Source organism: Triticum aestivum, chromosome 2A (assembly GCF_018294505.1).
Source record: "Triticum aestivum cultivar Chinese Spring chromosome 2A, IWGSC CS RefSeq v2.1, whole genome shotgun sequence".
NCBI classification, from domain to species: domain Eukaryota; kingdom Viridiplantae; phylum Streptophyta; class Magnoliopsida; order Poales; family Poaceae; genus Triticum; species Triticum aestivum.
Genome location: NC_057797.1, coordinates 56,299,060 through 56,312,233, shown reverse-complemented (window position 1 = coordinate 56,312,233; position 13,174 = coordinate 56,299,060).

Sequence of the window (13,174 nt, the reverse complement as noted above, 5' to 3'; positions counted from 1 at the left end):
GGAGCCCATGTAGTGAGCCCCTGGGCCTGGCGTTACTCCTTTAAAGGTAGTATTGTTTTGGCAAATTTTCGTTGGGTCTATCCCCATTTTGCGGATTGTGTCCTGATATATCAGGTTTAGACCGCTGCCACCGTCCATCAAGACTCGTGTGAAATGATATCCGTCAATTATTAGGTCTAATACCAAGGCAGCCCATCCTGCATGCCGGATATTTGCTGAGTAATCTCGATGGTCGAAAGTGATCGGTTGAGCCGACCAGTGGCAGGATTCCGCGGTGATAGGCCCTTGGGCATATTTCTCTAGGAGTGTCGTTTTATTTCTCCCCTTGATCATGTGTAACACGTTTACTGTTTTGACTTCTGGTGGAAATTTCTTTTGTTCCCCAGTGTCTTGCTTGAGAGGCTCATCCTCGTCTTCGCTTGGTGTATCATCCCCCTTGTGTATGGCGTTCAGCTTGCCAGACTGCTTGAAGACCCAACATTCTCTGTGGGTATGATTAGCGGGTTTACCAGGGGTGCTATGGATCTGACATATTTGGTCCAGAATTTTGTTCAGGCTGGACAGTTCATCTCTGGCACCTTTAGGGGGCGGCTTTTGCTGACCTGGCCGAGAGCTTCTGAATCTGGCGTTTACTGCTGTGCTCTTCGGGTTGTCTTCTTTATTTCGGTGCTTATTATTTTTGCTGCATCGTGATTTCCCGTTTTCATCTCTAACTTCGGATGTACTTGGGTCGCTGGTGCTGCATCTGGCTAGCCAGTTGTCCTCACCCGCGCAAAAGCGGGTCATGAGGCTTGTTAATGCTGCCATTGTTCTCGGCTTTTCTTGGCCGAGGTGTCTGGCAAGCCATTCGTCGTGGACGCTATGCTTAAAAGCTGCCAAGGCTTCGGCGTCCGGACAGTCGACTATTTGGTTCTTTTTAGTAAGAAACATGTTCCAAAGCTTTCGGGCTGACTCTCCGGGCTGCTGAGTTATATGACTCAAATCATCCGCATCCGGAGGTCGGACATAAGTCCCTTGAAAATTTGCCCGAAAAGCATCTTCGAGCTCTTCCCAGCTTCCAATGGAGTTTTTGAGGAGGCTTTTATGCCAGTGCCGAGCTGGCCCTTTGAGCTTGAGGGGTAAGTACTTGATGGCGTGGAGATCATCTCCTCGAGCCATATGGATATGGAGGATATAGTCCTCAATCCAGACCCCAGGGTCTGTTGTTCCATCGTATGCCTCTATGTTTACGGATTTGAATCCCTCTGGAAATTCATGGTCCAGCACCTCATCGGTGAAACATAGGGGGTGTGCGGCACCCCTGTATCTGGGTTTACCGTGTTGTTCGGATGTTTGTTGTGTTGCATCGTATGCTGGAGCGCGCTTGCATGGTCCATAGATGGATCTGGTTGCGTCGTCCTTTTGATGCGAGCCCTCGCGTGGATCGCGTAGTGGCTTATGTGCGGCGTTGTTTGCCGCTCTATGTTGGCCGTGAGGTCGTCTATCCGGCCAGGTGGCCATTTTAATTTTTGGTTGCGGGGGATCTAAGGCCTCCTCGTCGAATTCAGGTAGCAACCTCCGCTTTGGGTAGCTCTTGGTGGGGCAATTACCGCCGTACGTCGCTGCTATATTGAGTACTTTACTCCATCTGATTTTAAGTGTGTCTTGTGCAGCCTTGAGCCTTTGCTTCTGCTTTTTTAGACTCCTTGCGGTGGCAATGAGCCTTTGACGGGCATTCTGTTGCTCCGGGTGTCTGTCCGGTGTGATGTCATCCGGACTGTTATCTTTGACAGAATCGGGTTGTTCGGTTTGATTCTCCGGGTTGCCGTGGTCCGGCGATGGTTCACCCTGCTCTAACGCTGGGTCTGTATGGTCGTTGTTTCTGCCGAGGCGGGATTTGGAGCGGCGCTTACGCCGCCGCTTTGACTGCTTCTCGAGGGGACAACCCTTCATTGCGTCCTTCAGTTCCTCGTGGTCGTTTTCTTTTGGCGTGTCCACCATGTATACGTCATGTGATGAAGTGGGCGTCCAGTGCCCTATGGGCAGTGGTTCCTGTTCATCTCCTGCATCGTTGTCCATACCGTCGATGTCTTCGGAGTCGAAGTCGAGCATGTCAGTTAGGTCATCGACAGTGGCTACTAAGTGGGCGGTGAATTTTGATGCCATCCGCATCCCAGTCATGCCGGACATAGTTCAGCCAGGATTCTCCTGACAAGGAGAGAGACCTTAATGAGTTCAGTATGTCGCCAAGGGGCGAGTGCTGAAAAATATCCGCGGGGGTAAACTCCATGATCGGCGCCCAATTGGATTCGCTAGGAACGAGCGCAGGCGGTTCGGAGTGCGTGGCCGGAGAGAGATCCGGCAGTTTGTCAACACGGCTCTCATGCAGAGTAAGGTCGATGTTCGGCTCAATCGCCAATGGGGGTAAGGCCTCCGTGGCGGGGTCCATCCACCCGTCCATGGACGGCGCAACTGGCTCCGAATTGAGGGTCAGAGCGGCTGCCGGTGCGATCTCCTGAACACTGTCGGATGGTAAAGCTAAATCGTACTCATCATGACCGCGTGACGCACAAGGCAGAGGCTCAAATCCATCGAAGATCAAGTCTCCGCGGATATCGGTCATGTAGCTTAAGCTTCCAAACCTGACCTGATGGCCAGGGGCGTAGCTTTCAATCTGCTCCAGATGGCCAAGCGAATTGGTCCGTAGTGCAAAGCCGCCGAATACAAAAATCTGTCCGGGGAGAAAAGTCTCACCCTGGACTGCATCGCTAACGATGATAGAAGGAGCCATCAAGCCTAACGGCGACGACACAGAGGAACTCTCAATGAAAGCTCCAATGTCGGTGTCAAAACCGGCGGATCTCGGGTAGGGGGTCCTGAACTGTGTGTCTAGGCGGATGGTAACATGAGGCAGGGGACACGAAGTTTTACCCAGGTTCGGGCCCTCTTGATGGAGGTAAAACCCTGCGTCCTGCTCGATTAATATTGATGATATGGGTAGTACAAGAGTAGATCTACCACAAGATCAGAGAGGCTAAACCCTAGAAGCTAGCCTATGGTATGATTGTATGTTGTCCTACGGACTAAAACCCTCCGGTTTATATAGACACCGGAGAGGGGTAGGGTTACACAAGGTCGGTTACAAAGGAGGAGATATGCATATCCGTGTTGCCTAGCTTGCCTTCCACGCCAAGTAGAGTCCCATCCGGACACGAGACGAAGTCTTCAATCTTGTATCTTCATAGTCTAACAATCCGGCCAAAGAATATAGTCCGGCTATCCGAAGACCCCCTAATCCAGGACTCCCTCACATATAGTTTTATACAGACTTGCGGTGAAGCCTGTATTTACGAGAAAGCGAGTGGGAGCACTACAACATTTCTGATAAGTATATGTGAATGACATATTGTTGATCAGAGATAATGTAGAATTATTCTGCAAAGCATAAAGGAGTGTTTGAAAGGAGTTTTTCAAAGAAAGACCTCGGTGAAGCTGCTTACATATTGAGCATCAAGATCTATAGAGATAGATCAAGATGCTTGATAAGTTTTTCAATGAGTACATACCTTGACAAGATTTTGAAGTAGTTCAAAATGGAACGGTCAAAGAAAGAGTTCTTGCCTGTGTTACAAGGTGTGAAACTGAGTAAGACTCAAAGCCCGACCACGACAGAAGATAGGAAGAGAATGAAATTCATTCCCTATGCCTTGGCCATAGGTTCTATAAAATATGCCATGTTGTGTACCAGATCTATTGTATACCCTACACTATTTTTGGCAAGGGGTACAATAGTGATCTAGGAGTAGATCACTGGACAGCGGTCAAAATTATCCTTAGTGGAATAAGGATATGTTTCTCGATTATGGAGGTGACAAAAAGGTTCGTCATAAAGGGCTACGTCGATGCAAATTTTGACACTGATCCAGATGACTCTAAATCTCAATATGGATACATATTGAAAGTGGGAGCAATTAGCTAGAGTAGCTCCGTGCACAGCATTGTTGACATGTAAATTTGCAAAATACTTACGGATCTGAATGTGGCAGACCCGTTGACTAAACTTCTCTCACAAGCAAAACATGATCACACCTTAGTACTCTTTGGGTATTAATCACATAGCAATGTGAACTAGATTATTAACTCTAGTAAACCCTTTGGGTGTTGGTCACATGACGATGTGAACTGTGGGTGTTAATCACATGGTGATGTGAACTATTGGTTTTAAATCACATGGCAATGTGAACTAGATTATTGACTCTAGTGCAAGTGGGAGACTGAAGGAAATATGTCTTAGAGGCAATAATAAAGTTATTATTTATTTCCTTATATCATGATAAATGTTTATTATTCATGCTAGAACTGTATTAACTGGAAACATAATACATGTGTGAATACATAGACAAACATAGTGTCACTAGTATGTCTCTACTTGACTAGCTTGTTGATCAAAGATGGTTAAGTTTCCTAACCATTGACATGGGTTGTCATTTGAATAACGGGATCACATCATTAGGAGAATGATGTGATAGACTTGACCCATTCCGCTAGCTTAGCACTTGATCGTTTACTTTGTTGCTATTGCTTTCTTCATGACTTATACATGTTCCTATGACTATGAGATTATGCAACTCCCGTTTACCGGAGGAACACTTTGTGTGCTACCAATCGTCACAACATAACTGGGTGATTATAAAGGTGCTCTACAGGTGTCTCCGAAGGTACTTGTTGGGTTGGCGTATTTCGAGATTAGGATTTGTCACTCCGATTGTTGGAGAGGTATCTCTGGGCCCACTTGGTAATGCACATCACTATAAGCCTTGCAAGCATTGCAACTAATGAGTTAGTTGCGGGATGATGTATTACGGAACGAGTAAAGAGACTTGCCTGTAACGAGATTGAACTAGGTATTGAGATATCGACGATCGAATCTCGGGCAAGTAACATACCAATGACAAAGGGAACAACGTATGTTGTTATGCGGTTTGACCGATAAAGATCTTCGTAGAATATATAGGAGCCAATATGAGCATCCAGGTTCCGCTATTGGTTATTGACCGGAGACGTGTCTCGGTCATGTCTACATAGTTCTCGAACCCGTAGGGTCCGCACGCTTAAAGTTCGATGACGGTTATATTATGAGTTTATGTGTTTTGATGTACCGAAGGAGTTCGGAGACCCGGATGAGATCGGGGACATGACTAGGAGTCTCGAAATGGTCGAGACGTAAAGATCGATATATTGAACGACTATATTCGGACATCGGAAAGGTTCCGAGTGATTCGGGTATTTTCGGGAGTACCGGGGAGTTACGGGAATTCGTATCGGGCATTAATGGGCCATACGGGAAAGGAGAGAAAGGCCTCAAAGGGTGGCTGCACCCCTCTCCATGGGCTGGTCCTAATTGGACTAGGGAGGGGGGCGCCCCCTTCCTTCCTTCTCCTTTTCCCTTCCCTTTCCTTCCCTCCTACTCCTAATACTTGGAAGGGCTCCTAGTTCTACTAGGAAAGGGGGAATCCTACTCCCGGTGGGAGTAGGACTCCCCTAGGGCGCGCCATAGAGAGGGACGGCCCTTCCCCTCCTCCACTCCTTTATATACGGGGGCAGGGGGCACCCCAAAGACACAACAATTGATCTCTTGATCTCTTAACCGTGTGTGGTGCCCCCCTCCACCATAATCCACCTCGATCATATCGTAGCGGTGCTTAGGCGAAGCCCTGCGTCGGTAGAACATCATCATCGTCACTACGCCGTCGTGCTGACGAAACTCTCCCTCAACACTCGGCTGGATCGGAGTTCGAGGGACGTCATCGAGTTGAACGTGTGCAAAACTCGGAGGTGTCGTGCATTCGGTACTTGATCGGTCGGATCATGAAGACGTACGACTACATCAACCGCGTTGTGCTAACGCTTCGCTTTCGGTCTACGAGGGTACATGGACAACACTCTCCCCTCTCGTTGCTGTGCATCACCATGATCTTGCGTGTGCGTAGGAAATTTTTTGAAATTGTTACATTCCCCAACACGGAGTCCCAGATATGATCATGGACATGACGAGGAGTCTCGAAATGGTCGAGACGTGAATATTGATATATTGGACGACTATGTTCGGACACCGGAAGTGTTTCAGGAGGTTTCAGACATATACCGGAGTAACGGGGGTTACCGAAACCCCCCGGGGAGCATATTGGGCCTAATGGGCCCTAGTGGGAGAAGAGGAGGGTCGGCTAGGGCAGCCACACGCCCCCTCCCCCTCTAGTCCAAATTGGACAAGGAGGGGGTGGCGCCCCCCTTTCCTTCTCTTCTTCTCTCCCTTCCTTCTCCTCTCCTACTCCTACTTGGAAGGGCATAGGAGGCTGGCCCCCTCCCCCTCCTCCACTCCTTTATATACGGGGAGGGGGGCACCCCTTGGAGACACAACAATTGATCATTGATTTCTTAGCCGTGTGCGGTGCCCCCTCCACCATAATCCACCTCGGTCATATCGTAGCAGTGCTTAAGCGAAGCCCTGCGTCGGTAGCTTCATCAACACCGTCACCACGCCGTCATGCTGACGTGGCTCTTCCCGGAATCTCTACTGGATCGTGAGTTCGCGAGACGTCACCGAGCTGAATGTGTGCTGAACGCGGAGGTGCCATACGTTCGATACTGAGAATCGGTCGATCGTGAAGACGTACGACTACATCAACCGCATTGTCATAACGCTTCCGCTTACGGTCTACGAGGGTACATAGACGACACTCTCCCCTCTCGTTGCTTTGCATCACCATGATCTTGCTTGTGCGTAGGAATTTTTTTGAAATTACTACGTTCCCCAACATCGCGTCTGTCATGCCGCCCACTTGGTTCGTAATCGGCCGCAACGACCACCAGATCGGCCCGTCCATGTCTGGCGTTGTCCACACGACAGACTCCGGCGAGGAATATTAGGAGGTCGCACACGGACGTGGGAACATCTCGTGTCACATATGGGTCGTGTCACATATCATATTCTTCCCCTCCCGCAACTTCACTTCCTGGAGCTCATGATCGTTGAGCTTGTCGGACATGCGAAAGACAAGATGTGGAACATAGACGCCTCCATGGCCAGCGATGATTTGGACTAGGTTAAAAAAGTATCGTACCCTTTTGATTAGTTCACATATGTCAGAAATTTAATGAATTTGGTCTGGTTTAAATGAAAATCGTCCAGTTTGCATGAAATTTGCCCGATTTGTGTAAATTCTATTTGAAATGTGTTTGGACCCTTGATGGATAGGATTGGATGGTTGGCTCCCGCATCACTATTCACAGACGGATATTGTGTCTGTTTTAGGGTTCCATGTTGGATATGCCCTAACCCCACTTTGCAATGGCACCAATATTATTCATGTCCATGAAGGGCAAATATTATGCAGTTGATGTTTGCACGATATAAGGGCATCTCCAACGCTGACCCCCAAGTCAAACCCCGCATCCGTCGCAGACCGGGGGGCAGCCCGCGGACACTGATGCGGGAGCTGGCCATCCAACCGTAGCTGCATACATTTCAAACCGGATTTCAATAAATAGATGAATTACATGTAAACCGGATGATTTTCATCTAAACCAGAGCACATTCATTACATATCGGACACTTTTCAGTGAAAAAGGGGACCAGACTTAAACCTAGCATACGACTGCATCAGTCGTCCAAGTCCTTGTTGTTTCCTTTCGGCGACCACGTCCTCCATCGGCCGTCTCCATGAGCGGCGGTGATAGGACCCGAAAAATGAAGGTGTGGTCGCCAGCCAGGAAGAGTATAACATGGGAGACAAACTGGCCCACTTGGCACTCGAGGCCCCGCCGCCTTCCATGCCCTACTCATCCTCATCGGAGTCTGTGACCTGCCCGTCGCCGATGGACGTGAGGTCTGTGATGGAAGGACTACTTTGAGATACCCAGCCCGCTCTTCAAACGTCACCAATTTCGACGTCGTTTCCGTATGGCTAGGCATGTTTTCAACCATATTCGGAAAGGATGGTCGGATACGATAAGTATTTCAAGTGCAAGGAGGATGCCCTTGGAAAGATTAGTTTCCCCTCTTATCAGAAATGCACTGCAGCTATCCGGATCATGCGGAGTTCCCGATGATCTCATTAATGAGTATGTTCGTATGAGCAAGTCTATCTGCCTAGACTCCATGTAAAGTTCTGCGAGGCTATGATTGCAATGTTTGGCCCTGAGTACTTGAGAGGGCCAAATGCTGAAGATACAACCCGCTTGTTGACGATGAATGCCACCAGGGGCTTCTCGGGGATGCTTGGTAGTATAGACTGTATGCACTAGGAGTGGAAGAATTGTCCTTCTGCTTGGCTGGGGCAGTATAGCGGCCATGTCAAGGCTTGCACTGTCATACTTGAGGCCGTGGCCTCACAAGATCTTTGGATCTGACACTCTTTCTTTGTCATGGCCGGATCGCACAATGATATCAACGTGCTTCAACGCTCTTCGGTGTTTGTAACGCTTGCCGAAGGCAACTGCCCGCCGGTGAATGTTAACATCAACGGCCACAACTACAACAAAGGATACTACCTAACTGACGGTACCTATCCTCAGTGGACTAGTACTGTGAAGACAATCTTCAACCCCGTAGGAGAGAAGAGGAGGAGATTTGCACAAGAGTAAGAGAGTGCTAGGAAGGATGTGGAGCGTGCCTTTGGTGTTCTGCAATCTCGATGGGGCATCGTTCGATATCCTGCTAGAACTTGGAGCACCAAGAAGTTGTGGGAGGTGATAACTTCTTGTGTGATCATGCGCAATATGATCATAGAGGATGAGCACCCGGAACGTATTTACGACCAAGGGTTTCAGTTTCAGGATGACAATGTTGTGCGTGAGCATGGAGGAGCGGCAACGTTTGCACAGTTCACCCAATTTCATCATCAAATCCGTGATTGGAAAACTCGCGTTCGGCTGCAAGATGTGTTGAAATATATTGCCCACCTCCCTCCATCAGTTCGGACTTTTGGATGTAGCTCCAAAGGAGCATAGACGTGAGCGGGAGTGTTGGAGTATATGTCCGGCCCTCTCCCTAAGATCGGTCTGATGGATGAACTGGTTAGGTGTATAAACTTACAACCAACAGGTTCAGGGTTCAAAACCCAGTAAACGCAATAAATAATTGCGGCCTGCCCCCGCTTCCGCTGTCCACGTCATATAGCTCCAAATGAGCATAGACGTGAGGGGGAGTGTTGGAGTATAATGTCCGGCCCTCTCTCTCAGACCGGTCTTTTGGTTGCATTAGCTAGAGCATGCACTTCTATAAGATGATTTGGTTGAGCATATATGGGCTCATGTTGACAACCAATAGATGTATCTTTTTTAAATATAATTTGGGACAATTTAATTTTTATTTGAATTGTAAATAATGATATATTTATGTTTAGCTTACGGACTATGTTGTATTTGTTTGCTTGTAAAACTATGTAAAATGTTTGTATTTTGCTTGAATTATGATTGAAAAACCACAGCAAGCCGACCGCGAGGGCAGAAATGGGCCTGCGCGTTGACCGCACTAACGACTCAAACAAAAAAAGACGAACGGCCGACCCAAACGAAAAAAAACCGAATAAAACGAACGTTCCTTTAGGGTCAGCGTGTTGGGTTGCTCTAGTAACGGCTGGAGCTCTTTCTCAGGGGCGTCTGTTCCCACCCCGGGTGAGCCAAGGCTAATCCTCGCCGCCGCACGTGGTTTCGCCTACCCGGCGGGCGTGGACGCACACAAGATTGAGACTCTCCCAACGAACTCGCCCGGCAGGCGCGCGCCCCTCGCCGCTCCCTCTCCACGCGCGCACCCGCCCGCACCTTCCACGAAGCTTCCTACTAACTAAATTCGTACCCACAGGGAGTATTACGCACGAACAAACAATCCGAAAAAGTGCATACTTGTTGTCTGGCTGGCTGGACCTGGATTGCTAATTACTTCCGTGGCAAATGTGTACGTATCTGGTAGGATCAATGCGTGGTCGATTCGCCAGCTAGCCAGGGTGCGTGTGTGTGGGTGGGTTAAGGAAAATGTTATCTGCTGTTTTCTCTGCCTCGGTGGGCGACCTGTTTTCACCGTAGCACCGTGCGTGCATGCAACCGCCCGTAATTAAGTAAGCTCCTTGACGGACAAGTTTCTCGTTAATTAAGGGCATCTCTTGACCCATAAATCAGACACCACATTCGCCCGCAGACAAGGGACCAGTCTATGATACTGATACGGTAGCCGGCCATCCAACTGTAGCCACATACAATCCAAACCGAATTTCAACTGACCGGGTGAATCACATGCAAACCCGGCATTTTCATCTAATCCGAGCGAAAATATTTACATTCGGACATATTTCAACTAGACTATATCGGACTATGCCAGGCTATCTAACGTAGTCTATCGCGGCCGCGGCGAAATCCCATTCCCATGGCATGTCTTTCCCATGTCCGGCAGCAAGCTCGCCGGACCGCCATGCGCCTCGAAGGGATATGCTTCATCGGAAGGGGAGCCGTGAAGCACGGATCAAGATTGGTTTTGGGGGCGGTTGGAACATGCTTACTGTGGCCTACGCCCCCGCGAAGCAGGCAAAGTCATCGCCTATGATAGGCCGACAAGACGATGGCGGTGGCCTTCATGAGACCCAAGCGGCGGCCTCCCGTGGCATACTATTCCATGCTATCGGCGGCGGTGGCAGGCGTGGCCGACGTAGAGTTGGCGAGGTCCTTGTCGGTGCCCCAGTCAACTTCCTCCGCCACCGCGTCAATCTCTGCAACATGGCTTCTTTCTTCGCCGATCAGACGCATTGCCGCCATCGCTCGCGGAAGATTGCCGGGAGATGGCATTGCCCGGCCTGGAGGGGCGATGACGTCATGGCAATGGCGGCGGCGTCGGTCTGGAGAGCTTGTCGGCAAGCCAGACTGTATCCGGCTGGCTCGTCGGGCCACCCAGCCGGCTGCAATGCCAGAGATCTTCTTATTCTGCTCACCGGAGAGGCCGGCCCACAGGGCTCTCGAGCCGGATGCCATGGCGGGTGAGGTGCAAGGAGGAGATGGGGAGCGAAGGTGTGGTGTGGTTGCCTGACGCCTGGCCACATGTGGATGCGAGGCGCCAACCGGGGAGGTGTTTTATGTCGGCCGGCACAGGGACGGAAATGTAGCGCTCGGGGCGCCAGAGTAGGTTCCTCGGCACACACGTTGATTTAATGGAGGTAGGCGGGCAAACGGATATCGTTTCATGCAAGGAGAAGGCGCATGCAGCGGGCGGCGCTCGCAGCCGGAGGTTTTTTTTTTGGTGTGCCAGGGTTGACGGGCGCTTACGTGGCAGCAGTCCGGACTCCCGCAAAGGTCCCCCTCTCCGGCGGTTTGTTTTCTGTTTACGAGAAAAAAGGACGTCTGGACTGGTCTACGTTGGATGACAATACATGTCCGAACGGATGCGGACGGTCCACGCTGGAGATGCCCTAACTTTTTTGTTTTTTGAGTTGGTCCTTCACTATTTGTCATGAGAGAGAGAGAGACCAATTAGTGACAAATTTTGTACTGCAATAGTTGAGACAAACAGACCAAATATGTGGCCGGTCAGTTAGCCAGGCTTGACTGGATCTTTGGGATGGAGTAAGAGTAACAGCTGAGACAAACAGAACAAATATCTATCTAACTGTTCACCCCTGGTGGCACGGCATGCATGCGTGCATGTGCCGGCTGCAGACGTTGCGGGTTCAAACACAATGTGACCACAAGAAATTTCACCCCAAGATAAGATCATACGTACTTTCGTTCTGCCAAGCATGTCTGCTAGCTTCTCCCCCTTTTATTTTGCCATGAAATATATTCTGCCGAGCATGTTGCACGCAGCAGGGATATACTTATATTTGATCTGATTTCCAAGCATCGATCCTTTTCTAAACACTCCTAGTCCAAATCAATTTTCCAAGCAACCCTGGTCCCAATCATTTCCTAAACACTGGTCGTAATCTCAATAAAAATGTGCTCACTACAATATTCGCAGAGAGGAAAGAATAAAAGCATGTCTTTCTTTTTTCGGGTGGATGGAGGGAATAAACCATGTCTTGGATACATAGGTGTAGGCTATGGAGTGGATTTCGGCGTCGACCTGATCTGACCAGCTGCTAGCTAGCCTAGCCGAGAGAGATTAAACCCTAATTAAAGAATATCCGATTGGCGATCCACTGGATCGACGACGCGCCATTCGCCAAAGAATGTCAATGCTTTGGTAAGCGTTTTTTTTTAAGTCTCTACATGCTAATCACGATCGTCGTAGTATAGTTCAGATAAACAATTGAGTAAACGGGGTCGCCGCAGCTGGTAACCGAGAACCACAGCGCGACGTGATCGAGCCTCAACAGGCTCTTCTTTTCTTTATCTCTCTCTTTCCCTTGAAAATGGACCAACTCCCCCTTAGAAAAAGCTTAGAAACCCAACTACGTATGATCAGCCAGCCCTGACACAAAAGAAGCAACTAAAACTCCCTCCGTCCCACAATATATGATCGTTTTTCAAGCTATGTTTCAGCTTGAGAAACGATCATATATTGCGTGACGGAGGAAGCAGAAGATACGATTCGATCGTTAACATGCATAGATCTACAAACAAAACTTAAATCCACCATGAGTGCATGACCACTTCACGTTCACAGGAAAAGACTACAAATCGATAGTGCAATGCTGAAGTCTGGTCGTCGTGACCACGTGGACATGATAAAGGAAAAACGTCGTCCTTGTGGGTCAATGGTGATGAAAAAAACATTCTACGAGGCAAGGAATTACTTGCTAAGGAAAATGCCACTGACGGTGGAAGGGCCATTGCCACCATCATAAAAATATACACCATTATGGGGAAAATGTAGGCGACATCTGACGTGGGAAGATCTCATTTCTAAGATCCATCTTGGTTATATCGTTTCCAAGCATTCGATGTCGTGTATCCTCGGAATCGCACTAAAAAGGTGACGATGCTACTTCGTGGACGCTATCGGCGCTTCTCCCATCAATCATAGACCGTACCCTTGGCACGCCAATAGGGTCTGGGGGAGGGGTTGTGGTGGTGGTGTTCCACATGGATCGTGGATCACGTCTCCGCCATGTAGATCCAGCCGTCGAAGGTGGGAGGAGGTCTCGGAAAGCCATTGGCCGAAGCGGCACATTGAGGTTGAAAGTATGTCGATAGTAGTAACATTGTCATG